The sequence below is a fragment of the Mytilus californianus genome, unplaced genomic scaffold (assembly GCF_021869535.1).
Source record: "Mytilus californianus isolate M0D057914Y unplaced genomic scaffold, xbMytCali1.0.p SCAF_4, whole genome shotgun sequence".
Taxonomy (NCBI): domain Eukaryota; kingdom Metazoa; phylum Mollusca; class Bivalvia; order Mytilida; family Mytilidae; genus Mytilus; species Mytilus californianus.
Window position 1 is genome coordinate 110,195,156 of NW_026262690.1, and position 20,333 is coordinate 110,215,488.

Sequence of the window (20,333 nt, forward strand, 5' to 3'; positions counted from 1 at the left end):
TGACTTTTCTACACTTTACACAAGTATTCCCCATTCCAAACTAAAAGACAAATTGAAAGAGTTGGTATTGCTTTGTTTCATAAAAAAGAATGTCCAACGTGGTACAAGTATCTTGTCTTAGGGAGGGATAAATCCTACTTTGTAAAGGATCACACTGATTCAAACAAAAAATTCTCTGAAACTGATATTATCAAGATGCTTGATTTCTTGATTGACAACATATTTGTTACGTTTGGAGGACGTGTTTTTCAACAATCAATCGGCATTCCAATGGGAACAAACTGTGCCCCTCTTCTTGCCGACTTGTTTCTATATTATGATGAGGCTGACTTCATACAGAAACTTCTTCGGATGGAAAATAAGAAGTTAGCAATATCCTTTAACTTTACTTTTCGCTATATAGATGATGTTCTCTCACTAAATAATTCAAAATTTGGTGACTATGTTGAACGCATCTATCCCATCGAACTAGAGATAAAGGATACAACAGATACAGTTAAGTCTGCCTCATATCTTGACTTACATCTAGATATTGACAATGAGGGTCGGTTGAAAACAAAACTTAACGACAAACGAGATGATTTCAGCTTCCCAATTGTGAACTTTCCATTTCTATGTAGCAACATTCCAGCAGCGCCTGCATACGGAGTATATATCTCCCAATTGATACGATATTCCTGGGCTTGTATTTCCTATCATGATTTCCTTGATAGAGGGTTGCTGGTCACAAGGAAGCTATTAAACCAAGAGTTCCAAATGGTGAAGTTGATATCATCCCTTCGTAAATTTTACGGACGCCATCACGAGTTGATTGACCGTTATGGAATAACCGTTTCACAGATGATATCGGATATGTTTCTTACGTCGTAACTACAATTCCCTTCCCTTTTCATGAATTTGACCTACCGAATTAGACTATTTACCGGATTTGTAATAACATTTTTTATATATCTTTTATTTGTTTTTCAATAGTCAGAATTTTACAATACCCCTACAATCACCACCTGACTATGGTTTTTGGGGTAAACATTGAAAATTATATACACGATTATCCATTTTGTTTTTTTTTAATTCATATTCATAATACAAGCATATAGTTATTAGAGAAAACAATAGCTACTCATACTCACACTTTCTCTCACTACTAACACACAGTCACTGCAATCTTACAATTGCATGCATGTCTATATATAAACTAAAAATCAAATATCAACTGCTCATTATAGTATAATTTAAAGTATAAACGATAATAAATCATGAAAAAAATGTATGTAATGGGGACCAGAATCTTTCATAAGATGCTGCTCTATTATTTTTGTTTGCAATATAAAATTCATTAGATTGGTATTGTTTTATTCTGGATTTAAGTCCTATAACACTAGGAGCTATATTTCTTAACTTACATCTAAAGATGTAGTATTTAGCTATAATAATTAACAAATTTATAAACAAACTCTTAGTAATAAATCCAAAAACAATTTCTTTCTTACTAATGCTGAATTGCTCATCAAATAATTTGATTTTCTGTAAAAATGACAACCAAAAATTGTATGTAACATTACAATCATAAAATAAATGTTCTATTGTTTCCTCTTCCTCATTACAGAAGGTACATAGACTTGTTTCCTTTTGCTTAATGCTATATAAAAATGTATTAGTAGGTATAATTCTATGTAATATTTTATATTGAAAATTCTTTAAATATGTATCCCTACAACATCTTTTCAAAAGAGAAAAATACTAAGACCATTCTGAGATTTCAGAATTTGTTACATCCTCCCATTTCAAAACTTTCTCATATGGGAGTATGCATATTTTATCTACAAGATCTCTGTATACAAATTTTAACTTCTTATTTTCCAAGATCTTTTTAGAAAATGCCTCAAAAGGAACAAAATTTTCTAAGTTCAAATCACAATAATCTTTGATGTATTTTTTTTATGTATTTTGGAATGTTAGATAATAAACTATAGTATTTCAAAAAAATTTCCAAATTAAGATTTTGTCTTACTTGTTGAAATGTTAATAGTGATTTACTTTGACTATCTACAATGTCCCTTATAAACTGTATACCATATAACTTCCATTTCATATAAACAGGGTATTCAGATATTGGTATAAAGTTTAAAATATCCAATGACAAAATTTCTGGAACACATAACTTTGTATTAGGCTTTGCCATGTGTAGACAATCAAATATGTCTTTCCAAAATGGATTTTTTAAGCAATTAGAAATTTCTTTAATATTATCCTTTTGTAATGTAAAGACTCTGTCACCACCTAACTGTTTCAGTTCTGCTAGTTATAAATTCTGCCAAGTACCATCTAAATTTGATAAAAATCTATTTACCCAAGATAATTTAAGATATGTACAGAAAGACTGCAAATGCACCATATTTAATCCTCCCTCTGAAAAATCTGCAATAAGAGTACTACGCTTGACTCTATCAGTCTTACCATTCCAAATGAAATTAAAAAACATACCACTCAGCTCATTTAATTGTGAGTATGGTAAATTAGGCAGGGCAGTCAACAAATGAATCAGTCTTAATTACAGTAATTTTACCTAGTAATGTTAATTTTCTATGTTGCCAGCTTTTTAGGTATAGCTAACACCTCTTTGATCTCTTTTCTAAAATTAATATCAAAAATACATTTTAAATCAAGCGAAACATCTTTTCCTAAAAGTCTAAAGTTTGTAAGTGACCACATAAGATTGTAATTAGGACACAATATTTGATCAGAATATTTTTTGTTACCAATCCAAACAGCTCTTGTCTTTGATTTGTTCATTTTTAATCCAGATAGCATATAAAAAGAATCAAAACAATTGAGGCTTTCTTGTAGTGATGTCTCACTACCATCTACAGTTAGAAAAGTATTATCTGCATACTGACTTAATAATGTTTGTTTTTCATTAATGAGGATACCATGAATTTTGGGATTTGACTTAAGTTTCAGAGATAATAACTCTACACCAATAACAAACACATTAGGGGAGAGCGTGTCCCCTTGTCTGCAACCTCTCTCAAGATTGAAAAAATTTGATAAATGGCCATTGTTGATTACACAACTTTTAGCACTTTTGTAGAGAGTATCGAACCATCTGCACATCGAAGGACCAAAATTAAAACTTTTTAATGCTTTTTGTAAAAAGACCCAGTAAACAGAGTCAAATGCCTTTTCAAAATCAACCAATAAAAATAAGGCGCTCATGTTGTGATATTCATTATAATGCATCAAATCATACAATAATCTAGTATTCTCCCCAATGAACCTCCTATTGATAAATCCCTTTTGAGTGTCATTAATAATAAATGGTAATACAGACTTGACTCTGTTTGCTATAGCTGCAGAAGCTATCTTAATGTCTGTATTTAATAGGCTGACAGGTCGCCAATTACCAATATATCGCCTATCTTTTCCTTCTTTTGATATACAAGTTATGACACTTTGATATTGAAAATCTGAAAAAAGTCCAGACTTATATCCATAGAATAATGATCGATAAACAAATGGTCCAAGATCTCTCCAAAAGAATTTGTAAAACTCGACAATAAATACATCGCTTCCTGGGGATTTTCCATTTTTCATCTTACTCAATGCTATAGCACATTCCTCATATGTCAAGTTACCCTCACACAGGTCATGTTGTACCTGTGTGAGGGCAACATCGTGAGAAAAAAAGCTTTCACTTGAACCATCAAATTTTCTCTTTAAATACAAATTTTCATAAAAATTATGTTGTTCTGAGAGAATCGTGGATTGGTCTGATAAATGATTACCTTTATCACCAATCATTTCAACCATTGTCTTCTATATAAAATTTCTCTTCTCTAATTTTAAAAAATATTGGGAACATTTTTCACCATTTTCATGCCAGTTTGCCCGGGACCGTAAAAGTAAACCCTCTATCTTCTGCTCTCTCATGGATTCTAACTCCACTTTTTTATCATTTAAAGTGGTCTGTACAGCTTCAGTAGGGGCTGTATTCATAATAATATCTAAGTTTTGTATATCTTCTTCAAGTTTCCGAGTAGCTTTTTTTTCTTCTTTTGATTAAATTATACTGTGTGTAATGGACAAGGATCGGATTTTTATCTTCAGTACTTCAAGAAAAAATTGATCGTTACAAGTAAATTGTACATGAAATAGGTCATCTATACTGTCTGAAAGATAGAACTCAGACACAGTATCCTTAATACACATCTTTACCTTTTCAACATATGCAGTATCTCTCATCAACTGTGAATTAAACTTCCAATATCCCTTACCCCTTTTATCAAGACTGGCAGAAAATGTGAAAACAATGGCTGAGTGATCGGTTTTGTATCCAGGTATAATTTTTGTATTTTTCATAAGTGAAAATAAGTCTTCACTTAATAAAAAATAATCTAGTCGACTCTGCTTGATAGGATTTGTAATTACATGCAACACGACGGGTGCCACATGTGGAGCAGGATCTGCTTACCCTTCCGGAGCACCTGAGATCACCCCCAGTTTCGGTGGGGTTCGTGTTGCTCAGTCTTTAGTTTTCTATGTTGTTTCTTGTGTACTGTTATTGTCTGTTTGTTTTTTTCGTTTTTAGCCATGGCGTTGTCAGTTTATTTTCGATTTATGAGTTTGACTGTTCCTCTGGTATCTTTTGCTCCTCTTTACGAAGAATTTCATAAATGTTGACACCAGCAATTAATTCAGGATGAGTTCTCGATTGAGATATGTTTTGTAGAAATCCAAGCACTTTATATTTCGTTGGCCATTTTCGAAAATGGTGGGCTACCAATTATTTTGCAGTAGCAATTGATACCTTTTTCATTTAAATCCTAGCAAAAAATAAGATTTCACGAAAGTTTTAACACAATTTCCAATGCAGGAAACATTATTATGCCTATATTATGTATCAAATATTTTGTCATCACGACATATTACCGCAAGGAGATGTTTCTCCCAATTTGTGTTTTTTTAACAAAAAGGAATTTTGTACCATACTTTTAAAAGTCTTATTAAAAGAAACTATTTTTCAAAATTGTGATGTTTAAAATAAATAAGGTTCCCTCACAATTAAGGAGCCAAAATCACCAAAATATGATATGCACATCTAAGTATTATGCACAACAACTGTGCGAAAATTTCATTAGTCTCCTACCTATTCTTTAGAGTTTTTGCGTTTACAAAAGACATTCCTTAAAATTTGTGATTTTATAACCATAACAGCTTTTTGTTCTCCATAATTGGTGAACTGAATTTCACCAAAATACATTTTCAAAAATACAACAAAGAAATAATATTATGTTTCTATCATCCCACGAACTGTTGAAAATAAAACTTTGTTGTATATTCATTTGTAAATGCGGTTTAACGTATTGTATCTGAACAAGTATCTCTGGATATTGTAATTAGTAGGGTTTTTTTAATACAGATAGTCAAGTTCTTGGATTTGGTTTTATGGACGCTGAAGCCATGGTAACTCAGGCTGCAAGTTGGACTAATGTTCCGTCGCAAACAACATGCACGACATCAAATTACACTGGATCCGGGTAAATCTTTACTTCATAAATAGCTATCCAAACTTATTCGAACCTGAAGAAAACGCTATTGCAGAAACATCGACTGTGTGCAATGAACTTTAAAAAGTACAAACACATAAATCAAATTAGTTTTACTATCACCTGAAACGAATATAAAGCCATTTAGATTAAAAAGAAAGCTAAATAAAAAAAAATATTTTGTGTTGCCGAAAGGATTTGATCTTGTTGATCCTCTTATTCCCTGCCAAAAAATACATTTATAAGAGTTTCAGATCATTTCAAGTCATACCTTTCTAAAAGAACAGGTAATACAGCTTCAGATTATAAATATATTTAAATATGGGGTTCCCCAAGGATCCGGATAAGGTCCCGTACTGTTTGTTTCATTGATAAATAATATGAAATTAGAAGCATAAAATACAATCATTGACATGAATGCTGATGGTGCAACTTTATAAACCCATGGTTATAATAAAGTAGGAGTAGAAACAAAAATAATTCAGGATGCTTACTCTATCAGTTATTGCTTTTTAATAACTTCTATGCTGATTGGATTCGAACTTTGTTAGGTCATTAATAAATATATCAATCAAAGATAGCCAAATAACATCTTTGAAAACAACAAACATTCGAGGTATATGTATTGAAAAATTTAGACTGGAAATTGATCATGTATGTCAAGTTATAAGTTCTCGTATTGCACTGTTGTCCATAATTAAGAAATATCTAGGAATCAGTAGTAGAAAGTTATTTAAGACTTTTCATATTCTGCCAATATTTGATATTTTGTTGCTCAATATAGGGAAATTGTAATGAAGATGGAATTCATAGAACTGTAAAGATGCAGAAAAGAGCTGCCAGGATTATAATAGATGCACCAATACTACCACATTCTATTAATGTTGTTTAAAGAACTAACAATTGTTAAATTTCAAATCGACGATATCATATCATAAATAGATTCTTGTTCGTAAAATTCTCGATAAGAAGCACCTTATTACCTGAAAGAACTCTGTTGCTCTATTAAACAAAAGATATTAGCAAGCCATAGTCTGGGTGTATTGAGGCCTAATACAAATTCGATGAAAGAAATCATTAACTTATAGCTCCTCAGTACATTTGTATAACCTACCAAATAAATCAAAGTATATGAAAATCTTAGTACTATGAAAAGAAAATGTGATGATTGAATTTTACTGTAAAATTCGTATCTCTCTCATGTCTTTTAATGTTCGTGTTTTGTGTATAATTTAGTTTTCTTGTTCTACAGACACTTATATAGCGTGAATGTTGTATTAAATATTCAAAAAGTGTAATCTTTGTAATACTTTTCTGTACGTTTTATGTGAGGGCCTTGAGGTAGACTAGTGAATACTAAATAAGTCACCCTTTTTAGATAAAGTCATTATTATTATTATACAGAAAATAAGAAATAATACCAAACCATATAAGATCATCCATGACTCTTGAAAAATTTCTATGAATATATAAATTTGTTTCAATGAAGTAAAACAATCATTGGTGCAGGGTTGTATAATACAAAGTATAATAATAAAAAACTCAGTAACGTAATGTTCTTGAATTATCTGTAAGCGTTTTCTACAATATTTAGCTCTTCAGACCGAATGAATGAATAAATGTCGATAACATCAGTTATTGTAAATGACGTTAATGTCATTGTGAAGCCCGGTAACGTTATATTCCGGAATATAATTAACGAAATAGATTACTTATTAATAAATGATAATAACTAATTTGAAAATCATGCAAGAAATAATGAGAAATTAAAACAATTTTGACATGTTAACGTATATGACCAACATTAAAAACACGTATTTATGATAGTCGTTCATAGATAGTATTTTAATTATTCCAAATTCTGTTTATACATAAGAAAATACTCTTTTATTCTTTTTTTTTATATAGAAACAAAACAAAAATAATACCTAAAACAAACAGAAACGCAAGTCTATATTTAGAATCTAAAGGCCGTGTCTTCTCAGTCCTTTAAGGTTTGTCTGATTCATGCACTTGTGCACTTACTAGCTATAAAACCAGGTTCAATCCACCATTTTCTACATAAGAAAATGCCTGTACCAAGTCAGGAATATGACAGTTGTTATCCATTCGTTTGAAGTGTTTGAGCTTTTGATTTTGCCATTTGATTAGGGACTTTCCTTTTTGAATTTTCCTCGGAGTTCAGTATTTTTGTGATTTTACTTTTTACTAAACAATCTCATTTAGAATCACAAAGTGTTCTAGAAACTGTGAAATCGTCATTAAATAAACAATTATGCTAGTTTTTACTGATATGCAATTCGACTTCTTTAATCTATCGTGATGAATAAAAAAATCTCATTCATTTAATGATACTTCCAAAACAACACTAACGGTGGAGTGACGTACCAACCGTACCCGATACGTAGCAAATCGGAAAACCTCAGATAAGAGTTTTATAAAACTTTCTCTGAATCCTTAACATTTATGGCATTGGGCACTTCCTCAATTACCCATTTTGCACAAGCTTCTCCTGCGAAACTATTTACCAGAGAAGAATTTTTGAATCATTTTAAACATTTTCATCATGCATTGCAAATATGTTCTATATACATACACTAAGGAGTTGTGTTAACCCCTTTGCCTCAATCCAGCCTGTAGTCGTGATTGCAACCACCATTCTTTGATGGCCCGTGTGACCCTCCATACTTTTTTAGTACTGCCACAGCTAAACTGTGTTGACAGCATGGAGTTCAACCATGCAATTCATGGTCCATAAACTCTTCCCAGATGTGTTTTGATGAAAACATGACAACCTTAATGCCCTTCTTAGAGTTCAAAATCGGAAAAATGTGAAAAGCAGCAAAAATCAGGTGGGGGTGGGAATCATTTAATGGCCACTACGTTAATGGTATTTGCCCTAAATACATGCACAAGTGGTCAAGGAACACAAGAAGGTATAATCTGGCAAAAAAATCTGGTCTGTAAAATCAAGGTCAATATTTTGTCAGAAATCTGTAAAAACGTACATTTAGACAAGTCACATTTACTTCCAGTCGGTATGGATGGACTACTATAACTACAAGGTAATAATTGAATGACAAAGAAACACAGTTTTTTCAATGTTCACCTCTCAAGATCGTATTAAAATCGAAAAATAGACTGCAAATGACCATTTTACAACTGGGGTTGGTTCAAACCCACCAGAAAATAATGTGGATTTTTCTCAAACTTTGTTAATGGTCAGATTTTTTTTGGTGTTGCTCTATTCGAATGACCGACACTGATAATGCTTTATAAGGGGACGTTAGTTAATTTTGGTTGCAGTACCTCTAGTTTTTATACGCGCGTCAATTTTTGACGGGACGTGTTATGGTATACAAATGTCCGGTGTCCGTCCGTCCGTCCGTCCGTCCGTCCGTCCGTCTGTCTGTCCGGCGTAAACATGTCGCACCGTAACTTGAGAATGACTTATCCATATTTCATGAAACTTAACATAGTTGTTTCTTATGATGGTCAAACGATCTGTATACTTTTGGGTGAAAATAAGATTAAAACTTTTTCAGTTACGGGATTAAGTAACTAAAACAGGTGTGTGTTTTTTTTTTCACATGTCGCGCCGTATCTCAAAAACAATTTATGATTATTGCTTAAAACTTTACACACTTTTTAGTTATATTAATCTTAAGATCTGTATTCTTTTTGGTGATGATTCAAAATTTTATTTTAGAGATATTGAGTATTTTGTTAAAAAAGGGGGAGGGGTTTTTCACATGTCGCGCCGTATCTCAAAAACAGTTTATGATTATTGCTTAAAACTTTACACACTTCTTAGTTATATTAACCTTAAGATCTGTATACTTTTTGGTGATGATTCAAAATTTTATTTTTGAGTTATTGAGTATTTTGTAAAAAAAAGGGGGAGGGGTTTTTCACATGTCGCGCCGTATCTCAAAAACGATTTATGATTATTGCTTAAAATTTTACACACTTCTTAGTTATATTAATCTAAAGATCTGTATACTTTTTGGTTTTGATTCAAAATATTATTTTAGAGATATTGAATTTTTTGTAAAAAAAAAAGGGGGGTTTTCGCATGTCACGCCGTATGTCAGAAACTATTTATGCTTATTGCATAAAAATTCACACACAAGACGACGGGCGTATCATGCGCTCATGGCGCAGCTGTTTATTATCAGTTAATTTAATGAACTGTAATTTATTCGCTTAACATTAACATGAATAAAGTAACATAAAATGTCTACATAATATGTTTTTGCAGATCAACGTCTGGTTCATCCTACACAACAGACACGAGATCAATCTCAGCTCCCGATTGCTCTTATTTGGAACATGTGACAATTGACATATCTTTCTCATACACTCGTAACCGAGGTGCTACTGAATTTCACCTAGTGTCACCTTCAGGAACAGAGATCATTTTAATGCATTATAGAACTGAGGATTCTAATAATTATAAAACTGCTGGTTCATTATCATGGACATTTATGTCAGTTCATTTTTGGAGAGAGAGTCCCATTGGACAATGGACCTTGAAGTTTAAATCATACGGGGGCCTCTCGGTCGGTGAGTTTACTTCATTTTTCTGATTATCTGTGGTTTAGCACTGAACTAAGGCTTTTTATCGCTGTGCATTATTTGTTATTTTTTATTTGTTCTTCACGTGGTCGATCTTCAAATTTTGTTATTTCCTGCAGTAAATGGAGCACAGTTAATTAAGAAATATTGTATTGTCCAGCAAGAATAAGAGAAAACTAGAAAACTTTGTGTGTGAAAATTTTAATTGAAATTCCACAACAAACTATATGATAAAAACTGAAATTTAAAGAAAGAAAATCAATGTTGCATTTTCAAATGCGTACCTGAGAATGACTAGACTTAAAACGTATGTATTACACAAATATTAAACCTATTGCAGCCAAAAGTTAAAACTAAAATTAGCGTTTCATATTCACTGCCAAAGTCTAAATTTAACAAGAATATAAGTAATCGGGTCATGAAACCAAACATGCTAAAATTAATGCATAAATAAGTTTTCAATTAAAAGGACACAGTTGGTGGCCATCGGAATACATACAACCCCTCGATAAACTTTACTGCAGAAACGTGCATTGATGTTGTCGGGGATAATCAAATTTATAGCTTTGATAATCGTATTAAAGTTTTAGTAAGAACATGTATTATATGGTTAAATTTGGTATAGTACATACTCAGAAGGTGTTAATAAAAAAATAACCCGCTAGTACCTTCTCCTGTATATTGTCTTGAAAAGTTCAGTAGCGTTTATAGAGTTGAAAAATAAAATTTATTTTAACAGCAAGCAACTTTTAGATTATAATTGACAATTCATGAGAACAATTGTTTTCGCTAGAGTAAGTGCCTTTGTGAACGGCTATTATATAAAGAACATAAGCACAACAAAGGAATAACATGTGGAGAATTGCTAACCTTTCCGGTCCACCTGAGATCTTCCCTTGTTTTTGTTGAGGTTAATGTTAGTTCACTCTATAGTTTTCTGTATTGTGGTTTCGGTATTTTTTGTTTTTTGTCAAAGAATGTCATATTCAAACTTGCATTAGGTAAAATTTGTGGATCTTACATTGAATCATTTACTATCAATATGCAATTTTTATTTAAAGAAATATGATTGAAGTGTGTTTGAAAAAAAGAATAAACAAACAAATCAATGAAGCTCCTGCAAATCTGACTTGCTTTTATAGAATGTAAGATGTCTGTACAATGTATACATATATAATATAGAGAAAAACAAATCTCACGATTTGCTAACGACAAAAATTAGTGAGGGGAATTGGTTAATTTATCGAGGTTTGTTAAACGTCCAGTGGTAAATACTTGATACTATTTAGACAAAAACAAATGGTGGTTATTTTGGTTGCCACTTGAAACGTTAGTTTGTTGAAAACAGATAGGATTTGTGCCTGGTTACACATAACCTAAGGTTATATCAATCGGTTGTTGCAAGGATTCTTAAACTATAAAAATCATCGTATTTTCCTTTTACGAGGCGTCCAATTTAGCAACATGCATCTAACCTGTTGTAAATGAGAGTGATAAATCTCGCAGTACATTTTGTTATCGATTTGCTCAGTCTATAGTTTTCTTGGTTGTGTTTTGTAGGTTGCTGTTTGTCTTTTGGTCGTTTATGTTTTTTCCCGTGGCGTTGTCAGTTTGTCTATGATAAAATTGAGAATGGAAATGGGGAATGTGTCAAAGAGACAACAACCCGACCATAGAGCAGACAACAGCCGAAGGCCACCAATGGGTCTTCAATGCAGCGAGAAACTCCCGCACCCGGAGGCGTCCTTCAGCTGGCCCCTAAACAAATATGTATACTAGTTCAGTGATAATGGACGTCATACTAAACTCCAAATTATACACAAGAAACTAAAATTAAAAATGATACAAGACTAACAAAGGCCAGAGGCTCCTGACTTGGGACAGGCGCAAAAATGCGGCGGGGTTAAACATGTTTTTTGAGATCTCAACCGTCCCCTATACCTCTAGCCAATGTAGAGAAAAACAAACGTACAACAGTACGCACAGTAAAACTCAGTTTAAGAGAAGTCCAAGTCCGATGTCAGAATAGGAAACAAAAGAAAATAAACAAAATGACAATAATACATAAATAACAACAGACTACTAGCAGTTACTGACATGCCAGCTCCAGACCTCATTTAAACTGATTGAAAGATTATGTCTCCATCATATGAATATCAGGCACAATCCCTCCTGTTAGGGGTTTAGTATCATAAAATATATGAGAAGAACATAACCCGTGTCATGCCAACAACTGGTTTTAGAATAAATATGTTTAATTCCGATGCAAAGACCCTATAAGTGAATCAATATTAAAGCCAAAATATGCAATCTTTAATGACCTGACAACAGTATCGTAACTATATCCCTTCTTAATAAGTCTGTTTTAAGGTTTTGTTAGCTTTTGAGGTGAATACTGACATTTTTGTGCTTTGTAAAGAATATTACCATAAAAGATTGGATGTGAAACTTATGGACTTATGAGTTGATTATCCCTTTGGTATCTTTCGCCTCTCTTTTACACCCTCTATTAATATGCAAAATTTCCGCAACCCTTAATTGAAATCAATATGTTGATAATGAATGAAATACATTAGCATTTTAACCTTAAAGTGTTTAATGTGACACATATTTTCTCTAATGGGTTTAAGGTTGCATTTTGGAATCAATCTGATGTCCGCTTCATACAAGAATGTCTACTACTTTGAAGTTTGCTAATTGTTTATGTGTTTAGTAATGCAGCTTTGTTCAAACTATAAAGAAAACAGTTGCAAAATAAAACAAACCGGTTCGGCACAAGAGGGACTTTAACCATTATGCAGACAACGGCAATTAAAACATAATATCCCTAAATCGTCTATTTGTTGAACATTTTAGTTAATTTCTTATTGTGTTGCCTTGCTTTTCACATGAGTTTCGCGTGGCACACATATTTAACCATGAAGACGTTTATCGACCAATTTCAAAAAACGTCATCAAACTTCAATGTCTACCGTTAGATTTCTCGAAATGATGTTTTACCGTTATTTGTTTGAATTATAACATTAAATATTATAAGTTGTATTCAAGTAATACTAGTTTGAAATTGTTCTTTAGTTTGTTTTGAAAACTTTCTTTGTCATTTTATAACTAAGGACACATATGTTCTTAGTGCGGTTTACGACAATGGACATGGATGTCCTTAGCGCGATTAAAGAGTTAAATGCAACCTTATCGATTTGCTTCTTGTATTTTTAAAATTAATATATTTTAGTGACTGTCAGTTCTTGGTCGATCACATTTTACGGAACGTCCACAGATCCTCTTCCTAGTAAGTTAAAAACTACTATAGGATATAAAATAACACACTCACAATCACAATCACGAAGTCGTGTATTTATAAGAAACAATTGAGTATAAGCCTTCATTTGTCAGATTCATATGAATAATGTAGATGATCTTCAAAATATGTCTCAATCCAAAGACAAACATGTCAAAAAGATACCTACATGGTAAACAGCTAGTCTCAAACAAATAACATGCGCCCTAAAATGGTTTTACTATCACAAAATTAAAAAATTCGCATTTAAAATTTTGATTGGTATATTTATGAATTTCAGTATATTAAGCATTATGTTGTCCAATTTTTTTTTTAAATAAACAGAACAATATCAACAATCATCACAAAATTCTCGAATTGATAAAAAAAAAAAAGATTAAGACACTATAAGAGACAACTTTTGACATCGGACTGGCACATGAAGAATGTAGTAAAACGCAAGCAGACTGTTACATGGTAACTATATAAAATCAAACATAGGACACTGTACACACACAAAATTGTATTAAAATGTTATAAAAAAAACAAGTTAGACCATTAAATAATTGTAATAGCAATAATTTAAAAAGAATACATGTATATTTAACTTATTTGTTTTCTTTATCCTACATTAAAATATGTTTACAACTTTAGGTCAGTTATTTTGTAATGACCAGAGTTGTGAATAAGACATATACGTAATATAGAGACCTAAAACACATTGTATGTCGGCCCGTTCTATATATTATAAGTGTTTGTTCAGTTTGTTCAGTCCGTCCAGTTAATATTTTATGTTTTAGATATAGACCAATGTATATCATCTCCCTGTCAGAACAATGGGACGTGTACAAATAACGTCTATTCGTATAGTTGTCAGTGTACTGATGGTTATTCAGGGACAAACTGTCAGGCCACGTCAAGTAAGTACACATCATATTATCGGTTTTCATTTTCGTGATTGTAATATAATGAATAAATAAGAAGCAAAGACAAGAACAGACCCAACATTGATATTGTCAATTTACTGTCCTGATTGGTAAAAATAAAAAAATCATTAAAGAAATACAAATAAATATCACAAGAATATTTTGATGAACTGTAATTCGTTACATATTACTCAGCTTCTCTTTATGTTTGAATGTATGCTGAGGAGAAAGGCCGTGCCAGGGATTGTCAGATCTGTCGGGCATTGATTAAAATGCTCTTAATTTATTGTTTTAGATATATATCCTTACACAGCATCTCCTTGTGCATGTTGTGAGAACGATGTGATGTGTACAAATAGCATATATTAGTTGTTAATTTTCTTATTGTTGTACTCGGACGTATTGCCAAGCAAAGACAAGTACAAACCACCTTATCATATGGCCAATCATTTTTTATGATAGACATACACTGACAAGATACAAGAGCAGTAGAAATAGATAACCCATCTAGAGGGTTGTAAACTGCCAACCTCTTGTACCTCCATTCGTTAAGCAATACATTTCATTACATATTAATCGGCCTGTACCTGTAAATGTATAAAGATATTGTTATATTTAGCATCACTGAAGAGACATTTATTGTCGAAATACGCATCTGTTGCAGAAAAATTGGTACCGTTAATCTTATTGAAACATATCAGGAAATGTATTCTGCATTACCCCTTCTTATTTTCGTATGAGTCGGAGTTCCTCCAGACACTTGTCAAAAACAAGAAGATCAAAGAAGCCAGGTCATTTAATTTCACATTCAGATATATTAAAGCTGATCTTTCCATTAACAATCCAAAATTTTCTGATGGGGTTTCATTAATATATCCCCCAGAACTAGAAATCAAAGAAACAACAGACACGGCCTCATTGTTAGACTTATACGTCGAATTTGACATAAGCGGTCATCTCAGTACCAGAATCAATGACCAATGAGACGATTTTAATTTTGAATTATAAATTTCCCCGACCTTAGCAGCAGTATACCAACTTCACCAGCAAATGGGATATACATTTCCCAACTAATTCGGTATTCAAGAGCTTGCAGCTGCCACTCAGACTTTATAAAACGTCACCAGTGTCGGAGCAGAAAGTTGATGAACCAGGGTTATGTCAAAGAACGTCTCGTCCTTTTTCTAAAACAAAAGTTCATCGGAAAATACCAACCCCTTGTTGATAAATATTCAGTATCAACTTCAATAATAATACATGATGGTCTTGAAGTATAGATTCTAGGAACTGACGTTGTTTATCATCTTAATTACGTGTTATAGTGTTCTTTTTATTTGTCTTTGTATATTTTTAATCTTTTAGTCCAATTTTGTAATAACCTCTTGGCGTGGCTCGGTATTTATACATCCCGCCATTGTGTTATTGTGCTATGGTAATTTTTTGTATTCTTGTCTTTCATTTTTGCTTTTGTGCTTTGTCTATATAGTGTCTACATACCATTTTCTTTTCTCTCTGTTGACATAGTTGTTTGTTTTTATAGTGATTAAGATAATAACACAATGTTGACTGCTGTACCCCAATTTTTGACACTTTTACCTATTATGTCTGTTTGTTTTGCTCACACATTGTTGTCAATATAATGGAATTATACACGATTGTCATACAAGTGAGAGGTTTAGCTAGCTATAAAACCATGTTTAATCGACCATTTCATACGCAGCTATACAAGTCACAATAAGGGTCGATAACTCTGTCGGTAGAGATTGACTGGTAAATGGTCGATAAGTTCTTAAATTTAATCATGTGCACTTTATCTCTACACTAGGTCAAATTTCGGTAAAAACTTTGTCAAATAAAATTACAAAAAGAAAAAGAAAAATCCAAAATCATTTGCAGAGTTTAGGCTTAATCTTTTTTATCAAATGACAACTTTTACAAACAGAAAATTAAAAAAAATGATGTATTTTACAATTGATATATAATTTATAAAAAAATAACTATGTTTAAACATAACGAAGCTGAAAATATAAATATTTATTTTTTTTCCGTATTATTGTTCTAAAATTTTATCCAGTGTTGTGATAGAATTTCATATTTTGAAGAATTTCCCGGGGGCAAAATATGTTGTATACCACTTTAAAACTCTGGACATAACTTTGCTCACGGAATGATTATAACAAGTATTGGTAATTTGGTTTGGCATACGTTTCCTGTGTAATACCTGAATAATTGTGTAATGTAAACTTTACTTACCTGTCTGTAACTTGTGAGGCTTACCTGTTGTTATACCTTTCTCAGAGACATACATACACATTTAGATATACGTCTGTGCCTTTCTATATTTTAATGCAGATGTTATAATGTGTATGACTGTAACAAAAAATATGATTTTGCATCGAAAATAACTACTTTTAAATAATCATGGACAAAATATGCATCCTTTAGAAAAAAGCCAAACAAAATAATAAGAAAGACAAATTTATCTAAAGTGGTTTTAACTCGATTAGAGACGTAATTTGCCAACGAATTAAACTGTTAAAAAAAGGATGCAGCGCTAGACGTATGTTTCAGATATTACAATATAGGTGCAAATTTATACATTTGTTTAAGGAATTATTGAAATTGATGTATAAGAAGACGAGGGTTTGTTAGTTTTACGATGCAGTCAAAGGGCAGAGGAGGAGAAAAAGATCAATATTAACAATTGATCAGGGACATAATTTCATCTAAATTTAAACTGTCAGGGTCAAAATAGTGAGAAAGATTTATGTTCGACGACAAAGAAAAACGCTGCAAAAGTTAAAAAAAACGGCTCGGGTTACGGGAAAAATAAAATTTATTGAAAGGCCTATGCAATTTGTATGAGACAAATTTACTAAAGATGGCGGATTGCTACGTCATAAATTCACGTGATGTCTTACTTGGTTGGATATGTCTACGTAAGGAAATGCCTGTTCCATGTCAGGAATATGATATTTGTTTTCCATTCGTGTGATGTGTTTGAGCTTTTGATTTTGCCATTTGTTAAGGGATTTTGCGTTTTGAATTTTCCTTGGAGTTCGGTATTTTTGTTATTTTACTTTTTTGATAGATTTACCGCGCAGTAATGGCATGTTGATAAGTTTATGTGGTTATTATTTCACGTTTTAAATATATACTCTGGCTCATGATCGCCATGTCAGAACAATGGGGCTAGTACACATAACGTATACCCATATAGTTTTAAATGTGATGATGAATACTCAGGGACACACTATCTGTCATTTTTTGTAAAGTTTGATGCCAATTGAGCCGGGAATATTAGACAATGTTTTATAACGAACGAATGTTTAACTTTCAAGACATAGCGTGTAACTAATTAATTGTCCTGTTGGATAAACAAGGACATGCTATCAAACTAAGACCCATATAACATGTATTTCTCGTTAGTTGTTTCATTTTATTATGATAAGCTGTCAGACCAAGTGAAACAAGTACAGATATCTTGATGGGTAAACATGGATAAACCAACCATCAGACTAAGACATAAGGTTTATCCCTACCATCCTGTTGACATTAGGCTGTTCTGGTGTCTATAAGAGAAACATTTTAAGACCAGAACAAACACATGAAAATCACTTCAAGAAGTCCTTTCCTGACGGTTATACAGAGACAAACTGTCAGACAAAGATAAGCGAGTACAAACCCAACCCTCATTATGGAAAATATCATGACATATTCAAAATTCATTGTATGTATACAGTTCTAAAGATGATATATGAAAAGAACCATAGAAGAGAAAGGCATTGTGTTTATTCGTTTCGTTATTAGTAAAGTTCTCAATTCTTTTTACGGACTAAGACTTTCCAAGGTATAATTTCGGGAATAGTGAGGGCATGTCTGTCGGTATAATAACTAGCCCTAGGCTTTGTAGGAAATCAGGTACGGAATCTTTTTTTTTCATATCGTCAATTCTTCATCAGATAATGTATTCTTTTACATTTTTTATAAATATCCTCAATAGTTTTATGAATAATAATTAGTGTTAAGGGTGACAGCTAGTTATGATGTCATAATATATTTGAAAATACTATTATTGCAATAAATGTTTTCTATATTTTTCAGCTGATAATGGTGGTATAAGTTTGTCTTCGTCATTTGAACTCTGGTGGATTGTTGTCTCATTGGCAATCATACAAGATCTCCTTACTTTTATACAACAGTAGCTACTGCTTTAGTGGTACTGTTGCTGTATTTGTGACTGTTGTCATTGCAGCTGCAGTGGCAAAGTCCTCTTCAGCTGGGGCAACAGTGGGCGCTGCCAGTGGTGCAGTTGCATAACAAGAGGAAACAACTATGTTTGATAATACCTTGATACTAAACAACATAATAAAAAATTTAAACGTAATTGTTCACAAGACTAAACATGTATTGGTTTCAACTTTTCAATCTTATTCCAACAACTGTCAATGATTAGACAACTTGATAATTGTATACTAAAGTTTCATGAGTTGCCAAAACATGGAAATTAGAAATCGTGCGCAGTTAGGTTTTCATTATTTGAATGCTCGGCGTGTAATAACTTGATATAGGTCATTGGATACAGGTCAAGATGACATGTTAACTGTAGATCTTGTTATAGAATAAACAACTGTGATACAGAAATAGTACATGCGGGGGGGGGGGGGGGTGTGGTATAAGACATCTAGCTGCAACTGCGTTTATGTTATTCCATTGAAAGTTTCGTCAATGTCCTCCGTTACTACAACTTATAAATTATAATTCGTAGAGGCTAATGTCTTCACTGTTGTACCATTTGACAAACGACTTAAAAAAAAAGTTTATAAATCAAAGGTCAGTCACCTACGTCAAAACTACCCTTTTACTTCATAAAAGTACTTATCAAACATATATTTTTGGGTTCTAAAAAAAATTGCTAGAAAGGGATACGCCTTCATTGAGGCACATATCTTATCAATTTTCAGCAAAAAAAATCGTAGAAACATTTAAAAAATTTTATTTTAAAGGGGTTGTATCTACATGTAATAGTATACAGCTTTCAATGAAAGCAAAGTTGTACCAGTTCTTATTAACCTTCCAGATTGTTAGAAGATAATGTTTATTTAATACGTTTACAAACATGAAGTTGTGTCATTGTTTCTTATAACTATCATCCCGGGGGATTTACTGTATACAGAACGTTGAACTATTCGAAACTTTAGGTTTGTCATTCCCAAGGTATAGATTGCCTTAAGCGTATTTGGTACAACGTTTAGAAATTTTTGGTTTCTTACACTCTATAACTTTTTATTTGTTTTGGCTTTCCAGCTCTCTTAGTTCGTGCGCCACTGAAGAGTCTTATGTAGACAAAACGCGCGTATGACGTACAAAATTATAAGTCTTTTGATGAGTTATATGAACAAAAACAAATTCGAATTTTCCAATTAGAATCGATTTAATTCTTTAAAGGTTAAAGCCATGCTATATATTTAATTATTAAGATAAGGAGATGGTGTGTGATTGTCAATCAAACAGACAACTATCTATAAACTCTAGTTATCAGTTACAGGTCACTGTACGGCCTTCGACAATGTGTAATGCCGTAGAGTAAGCTATAAAAGCCACGGGATGACAAGATATGAAACAAATCATATAGAAATCCAACGACATGATTTATACTACAACAAGAAAAGAAAAACAATTATTGCAGACGTTACCATATGGGATGTAAAAAATGATACCAATTGTCGACAATTATGAGTTTAAATGTCCCTTTGGTATATTTCGCCTCTATTTTAATTTCTCTTCAGTGATGTTCGGTGTCAAAATATTTGACTACTACTTAATACAAACTTTGAAAAGCTAGCTGATAGTCCAAAAGTATAGCAAATCACCGTCAAGGAATCAGATCTATTAATAAAAGTGGTATATTTCTTAATATACAGCCATTTCAAAATTTCATTACAGCAAATCTTAACAAAATAATATCAGTCTTTCCATGTTAAAAACGACGAAAAGTTCGTTTTT

The 20,333-nt window shown here is 32.2% G+C and overlaps 1 pseudogene; it reads left to right on the forward strand.

Annotated features, from left to right (window-relative positions):
* Positions 1–18,712, forward strand: part of LOC127739105 (proprotein convertase subtilisin/kexin type 4-like) — a 34,112-nt pseudogene extending 15,400 nt beyond the window's left edge.
* Positions 18,713–20,333: the final 1,621 nt, after the last annotated feature.